Source organism: Diadema antillarum, unplaced genomic scaffold (genome assembly GCF_040938485.1).
Source record: "Diadema antillarum isolate AM-2024a unplaced genomic scaffold, OU_Dant_1.0 seq00001162_RagTag, whole genome shotgun sequence".
Classification (NCBI taxonomy): domain Eukaryota; kingdom Metazoa; phylum Echinodermata; class Echinoidea; order Diadematoida; family Diadematidae; genus Diadema; species Diadema antillarum.
The window spans coordinates 324145-343534 of record NW_027271971.1 but is presented as its reverse complement, the minus strand read 5'-3'; the positions used below and the strand labels follow the sequence as shown (position 1 = coordinate 343534).

Below are 19390 nucleotides of genomic sequence, written 5' to 3'. Positions count from 1 at the left end.
GGTGATTGACCAGCAAGCGGTGTTCCCTACTCAATTTGCATGTAAATTACAATTTTTTGTAACTGTTTTGTGTCTTAGAGTCATGTCTTTACAGTAATGTAGCTACCAGTCATTTGATAGGAAAAAAAGTCATAGATTTGTCATACAATTTACATCAAAGCAAAGCTTTGCATTTTCTCTACAACTTTGCTTACTACATGTCCAGCTTTAATAACAGAAATCTATATAAAAGTTACATACACTGTAGATTAGAAAAAACAGAATGCTTTCTCAAAGCATGACTACATTGGTATCTCAGAATAATGTGGCACACAGGGGGTTTTCACCATGGCACATAAAGAGTTAAGTGCGAACATCTCATCAGCTATTAAAGTGAAGGGATATCACAATCGTTGGATCAAGATAACTACTATGGTTTCCACGTGACAGCACATCCAAATGATATTTGTATAGGTTATATCATCTGTGCCAGGACAGAAATTTCAAGGAAAATCAAAGTATATAATACATCAGTTCAAAAACAACCATAATCAAATGCGGCTCATCACAGAATAGAAAAAAAAACGACAACAGCTTGAAATGATTTATGCATCATAGATACCTCACACAGTTCAAATCTTGCTTAACCCTTTGAGGATGAGTCTCGAGTATACTCAGGCAGGTGTCTATGGGAAATGTGTGTTGTAGCAAAATCAGTCCGTCCTCAACAGGTTAATCTTTTCATTGATCCTTGAAGTTGATCAAATTGCATTAATTTATTATAAATGGCCTTATGAAATGTATATATGCAACATCTCCTTTCAGGATATATCACCAGTCTGATTCAGAAATGGCCTCAGTGTGAGCACACGAAGTATCCTTGGCCAGTGGCAGATCATTCCCTTTAAATCTGATTTGCATGAACTGCTATGCTATCTGAGCTTACACGCAATTATGGACCCCGCAGTCAGAAAACTCGAAAATGGGGAAAGATGCCGCTTTGCCGTCGCACTTCCTGTGGTTGTCATGCATAGTCGCACAACCTGTAATTACCTTGGCATATGTTGGCGTAATTAGCAGCATCGGCAGACAAGTACAAGTATGACTGTGAGATACCACTGCAATGACATGGATGGCTTTCCGTTTGGGGGTAAAACGGTGTAGCTTGTCTCCCCCCCCCCCCCCCCCCCCCCCCGCCAACAAAAGAAAGACCTTATAAAGTCTCACACATTGAGACTACAAAAAAAAAAAAAACTCCAAAGATACCACAACTTGTCAGCAACAAATTTAATATTTGTTAGAAATACATCAATTGTATTTTTCTTCTGTCAAAAATCCAATTTCAAAGTCTCAAAATGCTCTGCATTTCTCAAAACTCTGGGACTTTCTTGTGCATGTTGCTAGAGCAGTTTTGCATGACTTGTTCTATTTGTATAACTATTTCTTCCATGATTTATAGACTTAAAATGCTGATTTTTTTTTCTTAACTTAACTATACTTTGCTGAATCAGAATGAGAGGTGTGGTAAAGATTAAAACTTAATCATCACAGTATGTTTTATACTGAAATTATAATAATGTCAAACACATATCTAAATACACCCCCACCCCCACATGCGCTTACAGATATTATAGAACGCACACATGTGCATACACACATAAAGTAAACCCATTACACAAATTTCTGCCCACTCACTGGTAATGCATAATTTACCCAGTGCTTCTTATGTGTTCTCTTTCTCTCTCTCTCTCTCTCTCTCTCTCTCTCTCTCTCTCTCTCTCTCATTTGTTAGTTGCTAGAAAACAAAACAGGACAAAATATTTGCAAACTGCTCGAAAGTTCACACTTTAATATCTCTTTGTTCAATGTAAACACTGTCATTGCCACTAGCCTTTCAACTAAATGCAGGCACATGTTACATGGCATTGAAGATTTACCATTAAACAATTAAGTGGGTGAGAAAAATCACTTATTTGTACACAGCCTAATAAAAATTCAATTAATTCCATTAAAAGAATCTCATCAAATTAGCACTTAAAAGGTAAAACTCATATCAGCATTGAACCAGAAATCAATAGATACCTACATAATGAAGAGTAATGGCAGATAATTAGAGAATTATAATCCTCCTAGAGGTATACATAATCATTTCTATCTAGAGTGAAGTTGATTTTCTTCACAAAAAGTTAAATGGACCTTGTTTTGTTTTCTACTTTTCATAAATGTATAGAAAATTACTATTGCAGTGAAATTGAATTTTGTTCTGAAAGTGAAAATGGATTTTTGTTTGTTTTCTAATTTGCACAAAACACTTTATCCTCCATTGCTATTAAAAAAGGGAATGAAAGCTGAAAATACATTGGAAGCTACAGGCACTTGCTATCTTTGGCAAATAACCAAGGACCATTACCAGTGAATGATACTATTTATCATGCTTTTTACATAGTCTGAAAAATCTAAAGAAACTGCACAGCTTTTACTTATTCATACTGAGCCAATATCAGCTAAAATGTCAAACCAGTAAGTAAAATGTGCACAAGTTTCACACAAAAACCCTATGACAGGAAATAAACCTGGCACTCAAAGAGTTAGGCCCAAATATTGTTATTACGTCTGAGGAACCAGATCAACACCAGTAATTCATCTAGCTAAAAAATGGTTGGAATAGAGAAGAATTTCATTCAATGGCACTTATCTAAAATTATTATTGTGTCCCTGATCTGTAGACTGGTGAAATGAGAACCCATTTTATTCACTTGTGTGTGTGCATGTGTGTGTTTTGTTGTTTGTTTGGGTCTATTTTGTTTTGTTTTGTTTTGTTTTGTTCTGTTTTGTTTTGTTTGCTGGGGTGGAAGAGAGGGCTGTCTTTCTTTCTTTTTTTTTCTTTTTTTTTAATGAAGCATCCCATTGGGTGAAATTCTACTCCTCTTAAATGTCAATATCTTCAAAAGCACATGAAAGGAATGTACACACATACACACACACTCTCAAATAAAGGGAAAAATGGTGGCCAAAAAAGAAAAAGAAAAGAAAACAAGGCAATCGCCAAATTGTGTCTTGCCCATTCGCACACAAGGAATTAATATTTTTTATAACTCCCAGAAGTTAATTGACCTGCTTATGACCTTTGACCTTGTGGTGACCTTGAACACCCTAAGGGACATTTACCATCCAAGTTTGGTCACAAACGGACAAAGGGATCAAAAGTAATGAGCCGTAATCGAAACGCGCCATAAAAACTTAACATCGGGCCCTAAAAATTCATTGACCCCTTTCTGTGACCTTTGACCTTGTGATAACCTTTAACTCCCCAAGGGACATCTACTGTCCAAGTTTGGTCACAAACGGACATAGGGATCAAAAGTTATGAGCCACAATCAAAACGTGCCCTACAAACATAACATTGGGCCCTAAAAGTTTGTTGACCCCTGTCTGTGACCTTTGACCTTGTGACGACCTTCACCTCCCCAAGGGACATCTTCCATCCAAGTTTGGTCACAAACGGACAAAGGGATCAAAAGTTATGAGCCATAAACGAAATGCGCCCTAAAAACTTAACATTGGGCCCTAAAAGTTTGTTGACCCCTGTCTGTAACCTTTGACCTTGTGGTTACCTTCAACTTCCCAAGAGACATCTACCATCACCCAAGTTTGATTGCCATTGTAGCAACATGTGCTGAGTTACGTGTGATAAGAGAGTCTTGCAAGTAAACTTTAACGTATGACCTCAAATGACCTTTGACCTTATCATGTGACCTCTTACGGCACCATAACATGAAGGTACCCCCAGTGCATCCATCACCCAAGTTTGATCGCCATTGTAGCAACATGTGTCGAGTTACATGTGATAAGAGAGTCTTGCAAGTAAACTTTAACATATGACCTCAAATGACCTTTGACCTTATCCGGTGACCTCCAACGGCACCATAACATGAAGGTACCCCCAGTGCATCTATGACCCAAGTTAGGTTGTAATCCAAGCAACTTATGTGAAGTTATTTGTCAAAAGAGAGTCTTGCAGGTAAACTTTAACGTAGAAAAGAGAGTCTTGCACATACTCTTTTAATAATATATGACCTCAAATGACCTTTGACATCATCACATGACCTCTGACAACACCATAACATGAAGATACCCCTAGTGCTTCTATCACCCAAGTGTGGCTGCCATTGCTGTAACAGTTGCCAAGTTATGCATCATAAGAGAGTCTTGCAGGTAAACTTTAACATTTGTGACGGACGACGGACGACGGACGGACGACGGACGGACGACGGACGGACGACGGACGGACGACGGACGGACGCCATTTGGATCCCTTAGTCTCGCCTTCACCTCCGGTGGGCGAAACAAAAACTATACTGAGTGAGTAACAACAAAATCATTGCTGGTCTACAACTCTCCTCCACCACAATCGAAACATTCTCCAACCGAAAACTTGTGCACAACATAGAAAACTTGTGCTTTGACCAAAAAAAAAAAAAAAAAAAAGATGAAAACTGAATAAATGAATTAAAAAAAAGAATTGATTTGCTTGCAAATGCACAAGAGAGTAGTAATATCCCTTACTGTCTTTTCTTAACCCGTTGAGGACGAACTAATTTTGCTACTACACGCATTTCCAATAGACACCTGCCCGAGTATACTCGGGACTCGTCCTCAACTGGTTAAGACAGCTAGAAAAGAGAGAAAAGAAGGGAAAAAGGGTACAATTATGAGAAAAAGAGAAAGTAAGAGAGAAAGAAGAGGAGATGAACTGTGAGAGAGAGGGACAGTGGTGAAGTACTGCCAAGGGCGGGGAGGTATAAGGCGGTCTGATTTTATCCTTGGGGTACAGGTGGTGGTTCTGAGACAATATGAGGTACTTGTGGGGTGGTTTAACATTGACTTCTTGAGATAAAGCCAAATACTGCATATTATGCCTTGATAGCAAACACAATCCATCCAACAAAAAGATCAAAACTTGATTGACTGCAAATAATGACAAATTATTTAAAAAGGACAACATGATAAAAGTATGAATAGATATCAGAATCAAAACTGATTATTTTCAAGCGGATTAGAATTTGTTCTAACTGTTGCATTCCCTCATTTTCCATCAAACACAATATGCTGTGATTGACAAAGTAATGAAATACATACATGATGCAAGTAATTGAAAAAATACTTTGTAAAAAGCACTCTGTTAAAATGTTCACTATCATTGTTATAATTGTGATATTGAATGGTCCTTCCCTCTTGTTACTATAATACACAGCTATTATTCAGCGGGTCTAGAATAAACAACAAATAAATTCAATCCCGAATTGCATTATTATAAATGCAAAACAGCAAATTTATTTTTTTTTAGCAATAGGCCTAACTGAGAACAAAAAACACCCACAGGAGGAAGGGATAATGATCCTATACCATAATTATGTCAGACACCCCCCCCCCCCCACACACACACACACACACTCCAATCACAAATACATTCTCTGTACTCTTTAACTTTAAAGGGACTGTACAGTACTGGGTGAGGTAAGGGATTCATGTTTTGAACATTTCTAAGTGAGATAATGAGAAACCTCTTATGAAATATGAAGGAGCATGTAATTTTAAGAAGGATTCAACGTCTATTTGATGAAAATTGGTTTTCAAATGGCTGAAATATCCAAAAAAGTGATAATGATAAAAGGCGACATGCCACAACTTTATTTGGATCTCTTTGTTTCACCTTGTTTTTGGATATCTCAGCCATTTCAAAACCGATTTTCATCAAATAAACTTTTGATACCTCTTAGAATTGCATGCTCTTTGACATCTCATAGAGTGGTTTCTGAATATCTCACGAAATGTTAAAAGCTAAATCCTCACCTCGACCAGAACTGTACACACCCTTTAAATTAAGTAACTGGCGGGAACAAAAGGTACACATAATTGTTCCATGTGACATAGTGATACTTACGGTCATTTTACAAGCAAAAGCAACACTTAAAAAAAGAAGTTGTTTCTTGTGGCAGTTTAGTGTAGGTGCAATACCTTTATTTTTACATTGACATGACCTTGTCATCAAACACATGAATGGAAAAAAGTCAGATAAAAACATCCAAGACTAGTAAGAAAACAATAATTGGTAAAAGGGTTGTATGCTGTACAAGGATTTGTTTTTCTCATACTTTGTATTTTCTTCTTCTTCTTCTTCTTCTTTTTCTTCTTCTTCTTCTTCTTTCTTCTTTTTTTTTAAATGAAATCACAGAGTTTCATGTGTTTGAAGCTATTTTATTACTGAATGCTCAGCATGGCAAACCAGTCATTCAAGACGACACATTAACATCTATTAGTCTTCCACATGGTTTTAAAAAAAAATCATTTCCAAAATTCAAATATCATTCCTGCTTTCAATCTATTTCTCTTCTCTTCATCTATCTATATTTGTATCTAGATCTTCCCACTTTCTTTCTCTCTGCTTTTGTCTCTCTTCTCTTTTTTCATTAATATATTTCTCTTTCCCTTCTCTTCATCTATCTATATTTGTATCTATCTCCCCACTTTCTTCCTCTCTGCCTTTGTCTCTCTTCTCTTTTTTCATTAATATATTTCTCTTTCTCTTCTCTTCATCTATCTATATTTGTATATATCTCCCCACTTTCTTCCTCTCTGCCTTTGTCTCTCTTCTCTTTTTTCATTAATATATTTCTCTTTCTCCCATATGCTTTGTCTCTCTCGTTTTATTTTTGCACCAGTCTGTATTTTCCCATTATTTTCTCCCTCCCTCCTGCTCTCTTCTCTCTTTTTTATACCAAGTATATCTCTATCATTCTCCTACATTCTTTCTCTCTCCTTCTCTCTATTAAATCTCGTCTACAAATATATCTCTCAGTATTTCTTCTGTATGTTTTCTCTCACTCATTCTCTATTTTCCTCTCTCTCTCTCTCTCTCATGAAATCTCTCTCTTCCTCCTATGAAGCTATCATATATCAATCCATTTCACCAGTTGAAGACTAGTCTGGAGTATACTCGGGCAGGTGTCAATGGGAAATACGTGTTAAAGGGATGGTACAGTATTGGTGGAGATGAGAATTGGGCTTTTAACTTTTTGCGAGATACCAAGAAAACACTTATGATATAGTACAGAGCATACCATTTTAAGAGGAATTCAAAGCTTATTTGATGAAAATCGGGTTTGGAATGACTGAAACATAAAAAAAATAAAGTATAACAAAGCGATCATAATAAAGTGTGGGTCCCACACTTTATTAGAATCGATATTTCTTTTGATATCTCAGCCATTTCAAAACCAATTTTCATCAAATAAACGTTGAATTCCTCATATAGAATTACATGCTCTTTCATAGTGATTTTCATAAGAGGTTTCTCATTATCTCACACAAAAAAAAATGTTAGAAACCTGAAATTAGGTCTCAACCAAAACTATACGATCCCTTTAAAGCAAAATCAGCTTGTAATCAACAAGTTAAGAACACGACATCCAGGCTATACTTCCGGCTGATAATCAGATATCTTTATGTTACCTTGAGCTATGACTATGATCACCGAAGGAAAAAAAAATAAGACATTCTGCTAGTGCTGGCATTGGTTTTTTTTTTTTTCAAATTAAAAATAAAACAACAACCAGTGCAAAACTTGGAATTTTCTCTTCAATGGCTGAAGACACCAACTGCAAAAACTAAATCATTGAATGATGATGCTGCTTTTACTTATGCATGTGTGTTACATATTACAGATGCCGGAAGACACAAAGAAAACCATGCATTATAGATAGGCTCACTGGAAAGCACAATTTCTATTTCCTTTTTCTTTTCTTTTCTTTTCATTCACATTGCTTTTGTATTTACCGTTAAATCTGCCAGTTTCGATAATTTCTACCATTTGGGGGGTTTTCTTTGCTTGTTTTTGTGCTGCTGCTGTTCCACTGTCAACGATCATGGATAAGTGGTGATGTGGAAGACAGAATTACGGTGGAATGGGTGCTTGTCAGCCGACTATGGGAAAAAACGAGAAACTGTAATCTCATTTCGTGCAACCATGTACGAGTTGGCTGTGAAACGAAAGAGCACTCAATCTTGGCATCACCGCCGAGCATCGAATTAGGGTATGCTTGAAAATGCACGAGAGCACTGGAGCACAGATAAAGAAACACTCTGAACCCCAAACAGCAATCTACTAAAGTGGATCAAGAGCAGTAAAAGCCCTGTTGCAGTTATGGTAGACTCAAACAAGTGAATGATTAATGAAATACAAAGTGTACCTCTCTGTGATGAAAACAAGTAGCGACAAGTACGGCCCAGGCTGAAATTGTCTCATCAAATTCTCATCCACGAGATCCTCCGTAATCGCCAGGGAGTCTTCGCATATGACAAAAGGATCACAGAAGGAGGAAAATCTGGAGCCCCCCTTTCCTTTCCCCGTCTATCCTTACCAGGCTAGATGCAGTGAGCGTTGACTTGAATCGAGAGGAGCAGTCTCCCCACCCAGACGAAATTACGCTCCTCCGAATCGCTTCCCAGCAATCCCCGAGTCTTCAGTTCGGCAGCCACGATGTTATTTGCCTCTCGCTCCGTCGGGATCCGTGTACAACACTGAAGCTGGCTTTACGGGACGAGCTGCCTTTGTGTACGACAAGTGCTCGCAATATTGGTCTCTTGTCTTTATGCAGCGATGATGCACGGCCGCTCAAGCCTTCCTAGTCTCTGCCTTCAGACCCTTTTCTGAGAAGTCACTGACTGTGTGCTGTGAATGCTTAAAGCTTACAGGTGCATACAAATGCATGTACAAAAGCAAACATCACTATAATGGGAAGGTCCAGCATTGTGAATGTACATATGGATGACAGCATGAATTGCTGTTTACACTAGACTGCAAAGCAATCCATCTTGTAAGCAGGAAAAAAAAAATATTTGCACACTATCAGCATGAATGGCAATTACCTGTTCAAATGTGTTGTTGCATATGCCCTGCAGCCACTATGGGAAGGAGATTCTCAATAAAAAATAAAAAAGTTTCTATTAAAAAATTACTATGGTTTTAATAATAAACTGTCATGCCAGAGATTTCTCAGCCTGTGCATTTCCTTCTTTTGTTTTGTTTTGTTTTTTTTTTTTTTGGGGGGGGGATTTCATTTTAATATCAATAATTGCAATGGGAGAAATGGTCAAGAGATATCTAAAGTCCTCAATTCCTATTCCTCAAAGCTACAGTACATGTACATTGTATGCAATATGTTCAGCTAGCTGGCTAGGCTATTGATATTATGTCGTCATCATCATCAAAACTGCATGGAGCAGATTGTCCAGCCCATCAAGCATGTGCACAAAAACTCACCACATTTTTCTGATGCTTTAAGTTCATTATCATTTTGTGGCGATGTGAATAGCTGATTCAAAAGAGTGCATTTTTGTTATATGCTGCCATATTAGATGGTGAGAATTAGCCAATATCCCCATGCAAACACATAAGAGTCAGCAGTTCTTGGATTGCAATGTAAATATTGATTTTATTCACATATACATGTATACACATATATATATACATATGGCCCAAAATATTCTCGCTCAGCTGCGAGAAAAACTCTACATAAACCTCCAAACTGCTCATGATGTCTTTGAACAACTGGAGCACAACCCTGGGTTCTCTCATCAGGCACATGTTGCATTATGGGATTGAAAAAAAAATAACGGTTTATGCATTTTTTATGTGCAGTTCACGTACATTGCACAAGGCAAGTAAGGGTTGAAAATGGGGGCGGGGGGAGATGAAAGATGGATGATTTTTTTTTTTCATTGTGATGCCACATGCGATATCTAATGGCTCTTTATCATGTGTCAATAGACATGAGAATTTAATCGCTTTTCACATATTGATGTTCAACCCTTCCTGCTGTTTGTTCACCACTTGGCACACATGCTTGAGTGTTCCTTCTAAGAATGACAAAGACATATGGAACATCATTGTCAATGAAGAGCAGTTTATTCATGTCCCCATTTAAAGGCATAATTTACCATTTGCAGATGAATCAAAAACCCAGCATTAGTGCTTTAAAATATTCTAAGATGTGAGTTAGGGTTAAAATCTGAATCAGTACAATCGATGCTAATTAATGTTAAATAAAGAAAATGTGAACAATAGCTATAATAAGAATGTTTCCAGACTAAATCGTATACCGCTACGGTTTATTGAGAAAAATACTGACATCTCCTTATATCTTAGGCTTTATTGCAAAACTTTTATATGGGAGGGTGTTTTGTGGTACAACAGACCTACATATATGCATGAAAGGCGATATCTTGAACATTTTTCAAATGACTACTCCCAAAGGTAAACTGGACCTTCAACTCTCTATGTGCCATGTTCACACGCCCGACTCAGTCAACAGCATGCCATCTGCAACTTCGCATATTCTGCTCAAACGCACAGACCCACCCAAACTGATGGGTATACTGGAAAACATGATATATTCGCGGCATGAATTTTTCGCGAATTGAAGCCGACGGCCTTTTTTGCGGCATGAAATTTTCGCGGACTGCCACTGCCATTCAATGCATATAGTGTAGAAAAGAACTTTCGCGTGCATTTTAATTTCGCGAATCTTCGTGCTCGCGAAATTCGCGAAATTAAAATGCACGCGAACATTTCTCATTTTACAGTAGATCACCAAATGCCACATTACAATGAAAGTGTGTAACTCCAGATTCGATATTTTCCTCTCAATTGAGGTTAAGGGATGTTTCCTGCTGGATTTTTGTGTGTGTAAAATCCTAAGTTTCTGTCATTGTTTTGTGTGCAAAAGTCATGCCTGTACATTATCATAGTTATTGTTCATGAATTTGAGGGAAAAAGACTCATGAAAATGTCATATGATTTACTTCAAAACAAAACTTGAGATATTATCTAACACTTTGTCCATAGCATGTCCAGCATAACAAAAATTTATAAGCAATTACATGAATTTGAAAAACAGAATGTTTTCCCAAAACATGGCCGCATTGCAGTGTGGCACACAAGGGGTTTACACTGTGGCGCATAATGAGATAACTTCCTACTGTGTTGGATATCATGGCTTTCTGGTTTTACCGAGTCAAACTGCTGTAGTACACCGAGTGTGGGCTTACTACTCAGCTACATGTAGGTCAAGTTGGAGGAAAATTTTTTAAAAAGATAAAAAATAAAAACTTGGCTATTTAAATTGGAAATCCAGTCCAAATATAAGTTTGTCTATTATATAAAAGAATAAAATCTTACAAGTTCAATGGTAAAAATTTGACTGAAATTGCACGAAAATAAGGAAGTTATGACATTTTGAAGTGTTGCTAATTTCTGCAAAACAGTTCTTGTATGTTACAGTGGATATGAATATGCAAATGAGTGAGCTAACCATGCATAGATGCCAAGTTCAAAATATTTTCATTTTTCATGACTCATCAGCATCTTGGCGCGCACGCACATGTGCCTGAGCGAGGGAGCAAAGCGACTGAGCGAGGGGAGGGTGTGGGAGGGGGGTGTCCGCCCTTCCATGGTAGGGAGCTTTCTCAATACTTAAGTGACTATTTCTAACTTATTTTGAAAGACAAAAGGGAAATATGCCTTCAATTGCAACTCTCACTTTAATCCTTTAAAGCTATGCTCCCAATGCGTGAGAAAAATGGGTGTCATGCGTGAGATCGTGAGACAGACCCTAAATGCTTGAGTCTCACTCACAATGCGTGAGACTTGGTAGCTCTGAACCATGTCATAACCTCACAATTTTCCATTGATCGTGTTAAAAAAATAATGACAAAAATTCAATGTTTTTGTCATTGAAGTCTGAAACACGATGTTATTCCAGCTGGTGAATAACTTCAGAATAGTGATCAGTTAGATATACGAGGATTTGAACCTTGGGCATAATTGTGTTTGAATGAAAAACTGGGAATTTCAACATTTTATATACAAATTATTATGCTAAGTTATGAGGGTATGACATGCTCACTTTGCCATTTGCATAGATTGACCATTTAAGACCAGTTTCCTGAAAAAATAGCAAAACTTCAAAATGTCATAACTTTCTTATTTTTCACCCGATTTCAATCAAACTTATACTGTTGAACTTGTAATATTTTTTCTTTCTTAGCAGACTAACTTTTATTTGGACAAGATTTCCCCTTTAACCGGAATGCCTGGGCCAAAAAAAAAGATGTTTATATTGGCAGCAAAATTCCAGACCATTTCTTCCAATGTTCCTTTTGGTCACATGCATGAAAGCACACAGTACTATAATGTTATATCAACTGGTTACCTTCATTTACATCCTGCACCTGTTTCTGAATATGGCATGCCCCATCATAAGTTTATTACAGTGGTGGAAGCCACCTCTCCCAGTTTACTCACATTATTTATTCATATAGTAGACATCTCCACTGGTTTTCCTGCCACTGATGATATGAAGCGTAATGAATGAATAAATGAATAGATAAATGAATAAATGCATGAATGAATAAATAAATAAAAAAAATGAAAAAAATAAAATGAATAGAATGAAAAATATGGAATACAATAATCAATACTTTTTTGATAGTTAAAGCATAGTGGTATTCATAGGCAGTTTGATTACTCCATACATTATCATGACTATCAATTGTCATTTACTGTGATTTTTTTTTGTGTGTGTATTTCAATTTATTCAGGAGGGTTGTGCAAGAGGGCTCCCAATTTCATGGCCAAAGCATAGTTTTGATGACTTTTTAATCATTTTCAGAAAATGTCAGAACATTTCTATTTCTGAAGAAACATCATTCAAAGTTCTGCTATCATAATGCATAAATCTGGATAGAAAACAAATAAATAAATATATTAGATGAATAAAAACATGTACACATTGCATTAAGTCTGCAAGCATTAGGGTCTGGGCATTCAAGCCTACACTTGCAAGTCAGTGCATAGACTGCATGCGCCGCTCACACAGGTTCACCGCATATGACAATGCGACCGTGCATTTTCAAGGGGAGTGTTGCCACGGGCGACGCCAGGGATGTTCCACTGGCTGCGGGTCTGACGCGAGAATAGGTGTAATTTCACAGTTAATCACATGACCGAGGGGACTTTTTGTCGGGATGTAATGAAGGGTTTCATCGGGCATTAGGTAATGAAGCATCAGTCGGCAACAATTCGTAAATTATGCAAAAGTGTTGCTAAGGGTGTACGAACTGTGTGTGCATGTATTACTGTACACACTGTGCGATGGTAACATTTTTGTTTTTCCACAAGGATGTAAATGATCAATTACTTATGTCAGTTCATCATGTAATACATTTTCCCAGTGTACATTCATAGCACTATTCCCTTTAAAATCAAAGGAATGATTGCTACCAAATGTATACAAAATAATGCAGTTCAGTATTCAGCGCACAATTGGCTGATATGACAAATAAATGATGATGAAAAATATGCATCCTCCTCAAGTCACAGCAAACAGACCACAAATGAAAAAAAAAATAATACAGACCAACAATATTAAGGATGATATGGCTACTTCTAAGTCATTTCATATTCCCTATCTTTATTTTCAATCTGATGGTGCCCTATTGATTTTTTGTTTAAAGAACTATATTTCATTGGTAATATGTTCAATACAGAAAATTCAAAATAAATCAAACTTGAATTGAATTCATTGTGAGAAGTCTGAACAGTATTAACCCTAGGACCATTCATAACATTCAGATGTGATAGTTTGCAAAAATAAATTCTACAATGCGAAAATGATAAATTCTAATCATCTGTGGACACAACTAATTTAATTACATAATTTAAATTACTAATTTAATTACATACACCAAGTAAGAAATAATCTCACATCCGCATCTGGGAATCTACACCCTACAAGCAATGCTTCTATGTAGATTCCTCATATTTCACATGTTTTATTGTCTTATAAGCTGTACTTGACAATTCATCCATGCTTTTGTATTGTGATGTTTATGTTTTATGTATCTGTTGAAATGTGGAATATGGAACAATAAAAAACAAACAAACAAAACAAACACACTAATAATTGATTGTGAACTAATCAGACCCTGCATCGCAAAGCTAAAAAACAGTCCACATTGATTCTTTAAAACCCTATAATTTGCTTTGTGCAGTGTATGAGAATAGCAAGCAAATAGACTTCCATTTTTTTTTTCTCGTATCCCATTATGCAGCTTGCCATAGCACTAGTTCCACACACTACTGTAAGACACAATTTTTGCGGAATGAAATTTTTGCAAATTGGATCCGACATCTTTTTTTGTGGCATGAAATATTTGCAAGTTGCCTCTAACATTCAATGTATATAGCGCAGACAAGAACTTTTGCGTGCATTTTAATTTCATGAATCTTGGCTCTTGCGAAATTCGCGAACTTAAAATGCAAGCAAACATTCCTTGTTTTACCGTATATGAAGGGTGCCCATCAGGCTGCGTTCACATAGAAGTATTCGGTATTCGCTATTCGCTATTCGCTATTCGCTATTCGAGCACCGAATACACCATCACCCGCACCGTCAACTCACCATCCCATGCAGTGAGGATTTCTTCCTCCTACATCCCAGCAAATCTTATTAACAATTTCTAAACTGCATCAGAATGTCAGTCTGCATGCTTATTTTTGCTAAAGTGCAAATCCATACCAAAATTGTCATTATTTCATAAACGAGAGACGGTATACGCTGCAAGAAAATCGAACAAGCTCGATTCCCACTTTGCTATACTTTTCGCAGCTATTTGGTACTTTCGAATAGTGCCCTCTTATGTGAACCGGTGTGAGGAAATCCTATCGTTCGATTCAAGCTATTCGCGTGCCCTCGAAAAACGAGCCCGAATTCCCGAATAGTATACTTCTATGTGAACGCAGCCTTAGGGCCATGTTCTGGCAGTCTTTGTTCAGGCATTTGCAGTTTGGAGATTTCAATCACTTAAATCTCCTACTGCTAGATTATTTATTCGGGTGCCGTGTGAAAACAGTGGCAAATAAACTGATTTTTTTTTTTCATCACGATTCAAAAATCTGATAACACTACCATGTGCATGGACCTGGGGAGTTGAGATTTAAAGCTGATCATATTTCAACCTTGTATTCATAAATTGTGTGTGCATACATGTACATGTACATAACAAACTACTGCATATTACAGAGCTACCAAGTCTCACGCATTGTGAGTGAGACTCAAGCATTTAGGGTCTGTCTCACAATCTCACGCATGGCACCCATTTTTCTCACGCATTAGGAGCATAGCTTAAAGGTTTAAAGTGAGAGTTGCATGCAATTGAAGGCATATTTCACTTTTGTCTTTCAAAATAAGTAAAAAGTATGCACTTGGTATGCACCAGCTTGCACCATTAAGAGCTAAAAACTGAAAAAGCTCCCAACCATGGGAGGGCAGACACCCCCCTCCCACACCTTCCCTTCGCTCAGCTAGTCGCTTTGCTCCCTTGCTCACACACATGTGTGCGCGCCGATATGCCGAGTCACAAAAATTTCGCTCATAAAAAGATTTTAAACTTGGCATCTATGATATTAGGCCTATAGTCTAAGCATATGTCAAGTTTCTCATTTGATTGACTGGTAACAGAGTTCATGACCTCAGTTATTAGAGGTGAGCAGGTTAGAGGTCAGTGGGGGGTCAGATAAGAGGTGGCAGTTCAGAGACTGAACACTGCATTATCCTCACCACATTTATAAAATGTGTTTCAGGCATGTGTGACTGAAAGTAAGCCTTTGTGAATCTGGTAAAGAGGGAGGGGAGGGGCTCTCTCCTTGATAAAAGCATGTGGACCCTGGTAGGTCCATATTAAAAGCTACCCGTACAGAGCGGTTGAGTGGTTTTAATCTGCCGCAGTAAAACACAGCTGTCTCCTCGGGGCTCTACACAGGACTTCACATCCCAGATCCATCCATGCTGTTTTCCCCTATCCCTAAATGCTATCAGCACTCCCGGTCTTTGTGGAGGGGCCGGGCAGGGAGGTGGCGGAGAGAATCACTGCAGGCTGGAAGAGGAGGAGGACGAGGAGGTGACATACTGGCTATCAACCTCACCACAAAAAGAGAGCTGCTTTCATGTAGCTCATGAGGAAGTGTACAGGGCATGAATATTCCAGGTAAGATGACTTGTATACCCCCAAGTTTCTTGTGTGCATGTATACAACCAAGGAGGTCATTCATACTCCTCCAACAAAACAGTGTCGATGTGGTTATGATAGAGGGAGCTGTGGCGTTTGATATTCACTAGCCTCTCGGTTTTCGTTTCACGCAGATATGTTACACCAGTCATCAGCCAATAGGCAGCACGCTCAGCAGTGCTGTGGGAATGAATAGTAGTAGGCATACCTACGGTCATTTTATCTACTGTGCAAACTGTGGAGGCGGAGTACAATAGGAGAATGGGGTAGCATTGTTGAGAATTTGATATTGAATTTGATTGAATTATGATTTGTTTTGTGTGGCTGCCGAGAAAGCAATGGGTGTGTGTAGGCAAGCAGTCATGGGTACTTCAGCTTTGAGTCTCCTATACTCCTGGTCCTGTATAGACTATATGCAATTTTTAATAGCATAAAGTGTCTTGCCTGAAATGGCACACCAGCTACTAATTGCAGACTCAAATCAGCAACCTCAGGATTAATACAGTGTAGTCCATGATTTTACTCCCTATTAAAGCAACAGCATCTCAATATTATTTCAATTCATAACACTGGTGTTGAATAGTTTTGATGATGTCTTACAAACACTGCTTCCCTATTCAATTCTGTTTTCATTTCTTCTTTATCTCAGAATAAATGATAGCCTATTAAAGCTTGTCTGACTGATGTAAATAAGAATCACATGAAATCTAATTTCCACATTTTACACTCTGTTAAGAACTGAACAATGTACTCTTTATTGTTGTTGTGCTATTTGATGACCACATACTGAATGAAATGTGTTTATACACTTGTAGGATGCCTGTACAGATTGTAGTTCAGGAAAATCAACTTGAATGTGGCATGTTTAAAAATAGAAAAAAAAGTATTGCTTGTGAAATAAGCACAGCTGATTGATGAGCAATAGACTTATCTTATAAACAAACAACCAAACAAACAAACAAAAAGTTGTTTATCAAGAAATCACTTCCAAAATGTACTACAATACATGTACGTTGAGAGAATACCACATCCAACTGTTGCAAGAAGTCTTTATAGTTATACTACATCTACACACTACATATTGCCATTAATTCACCTACCACAGGTAGAAGGCAATAGGATATGGGCATCAAATTTGTTGTCATGGTAATTCTACCTCTTGTTGTAGCTTAAAGTGGCTACTGGTACATTCTTGACCTCAACATAGGCCACAGTATTGATCTCATATACTGGCATCATATGACATGATGTTCCCTCCCTTGCGACCTTCCATTTTTCATTTGGCCATGTCAATAGATTACTGGACATGGTTAGATAGTAGGAGCCACATTCTGGTCAATATACCCACAACATGGCACCACATAAAATCTATGCCAGCCTCTGTTTACAGGGGTTGTATACAATATAGTTTTGGTTATGACCCAACTTCAGGTTTCTAACATTTTTGGGTGAGAAAATGAGGAACCTTTGATGGAAATATGTATGAAATAGCATGTAATTCCAAGAGGAATGCAATATTTATTTGATGAAAATCGGTTTGAAATGGCTGACATACCCAAAACAGAGCAATCCTAATAAAAGTTGGGACCCACCTTTTATGACGGTCACTTTGTTTTACTTTGTTTTCAAATGTCTCAGTCATTCCAAAAACAGATTTTCCTCAAATAAACTTTGAATTCCTCTTAGAATGGTATGCTCTGTACATTGCATGGAGTGTTTTTTTGTATCTTGCAAAAAGTTAAAAGCCCAATCCTCATCTCCGCCAAAACTATATACCATCCTTTTCTTACCATCGAGTAGCAACATGTACATCATGGTATGTATCACCCCCCCCCCCCCCCCCCATCCCATCCCACATGCTGGGCTACATGGATTTCATAGCAATAAACTTGTAAAGGAAATTTGGAAAGAAAATGATGTCTTCAGCACATTGAGTGCTTTCTTCTGACCAGCCACCCCCCCCCCCCCTCCTAGCTCCTTGATGGAACCAAGGAGGTGGAAATCCCCCAACAACAGGTGCAGCTAGAACACAAACAGCGGAAACACTCCCTGTTTTGGCAGATCTTCAGCCCTGGGGACCTTCCTTTGCAAAATCTTGAGTTTTCAATAATTTTTCCCAATCTACAATATACCATAGCTGTGTGAGTTTGGCTAAAAATTGAACTTACTCCTACCCATGCTCTGCTACACTGTATGTTCAACAATAAGGCTCAGACTGTACTTGAGAGTATCTACAACCCTACCTACAATGATTGTCAAGCTCTGTGCCAGTGATGTGCACTTATCAAGGTGCTATTTGTACACATTTGCACTCACCAAATTGCCCAGGGCGAGTGAAAATCAAAGTCGGGCAAATGTTTCGGAGCAACACGAAAAAATAATTATAATGGCTGAACAAATAGGGCAAGCAAAAAGTTTGGAAACCACCTATTGTATATGAAAGAAAAGTAAGAGAGAGGAATACAGAGGGGTGGTAGAGGAAAGAGCGATGAAGAGGAGATAGAAGGGAACAGATGGAGACAAGGGAGAAAACAAAAGGATGCATAGGGGTGGGGACAAAAGCAAAAGGACTGGGGCAAAGGAGGGCAGTGAAAATCAAGTGGCGGAGCAAGAAAGTGAGAGAGAAAGGGAGGGGTAAAGGAGAGTAGAAGAGAACAGATGGAGATGGGGGGGGGGTTGGAGGGACCAGGGGAAACAATATAAAAGAGAGGAGTGGGGTTAATAAGATCTAGAGGACGGCAAGGGAGGATAATGAAAAACAAGAGGAAGAAGGTGGAGCAAGAAAGGGAAAGATAAAGGGGATGAAGGGGGTGGATAGAAGAGAACAGATATGGACCGTACAAGGGGGGGGGGGGGAGACAAATAAAGGAGTAGGGCAAGGAAGGAGAATAAACATTTAAGAAGATCCATAGGAAGGTGGAGAAAGAAAGGGAGAAGGGAGGAGGATGAGGGGGGTTAGAAGAGAACAGATAGAGACACAGGGGAGGTGGGACCATGGTAAACAAAAAAGAGGAGTGGGGTTAACAAGAGCGAGGGGAGGGTAATCAGGGAGAATGAAAAACAAGAGGGGGGTCAAAGGTGGAGCAAGAAAGGGAGAGAAAAAGGGAGGGGTATTGAAGGGAGTAGAAGAGAACAGATGGGGACATAGAGGGGGAGATGGGGGAGACAAAAGACAGGAGTGGGGTTAACATGAGAAAGAGGGGGCAAGGAAGGAGAATGAAAATGAGGGGGAAGGTGCAGCAATAAAAGGGAGAAGGGAGGGGGAATAGAGGAGAACAGATGG

At 38.3% G+C, this 19390-nt stretch overlaps 1 protein-coding gene across 1 annotated transcript in view; it reads right to left on the bottom strand.

Annotated features, from left to right (window-relative positions):
- LOC139744357 (uncharacterized) overlaps nucleotides 1-8586 on the bottom strand; it is a 122998-nt gene extending 114412 nt beyond the window's left edge. Inside the window, exon 1 of the mRNA XM_071654799.1 lies at nucleotides 8229-8586. The gene's annotated coding sequence lies outside the window, so the exon portion shown is untranslated. The remainder of the gene's footprint in view (nucleotides 1-8228) is intronic.
- Between the last annotated feature and the right edge of the window lie 10804 nt (nucleotides 8587-19390).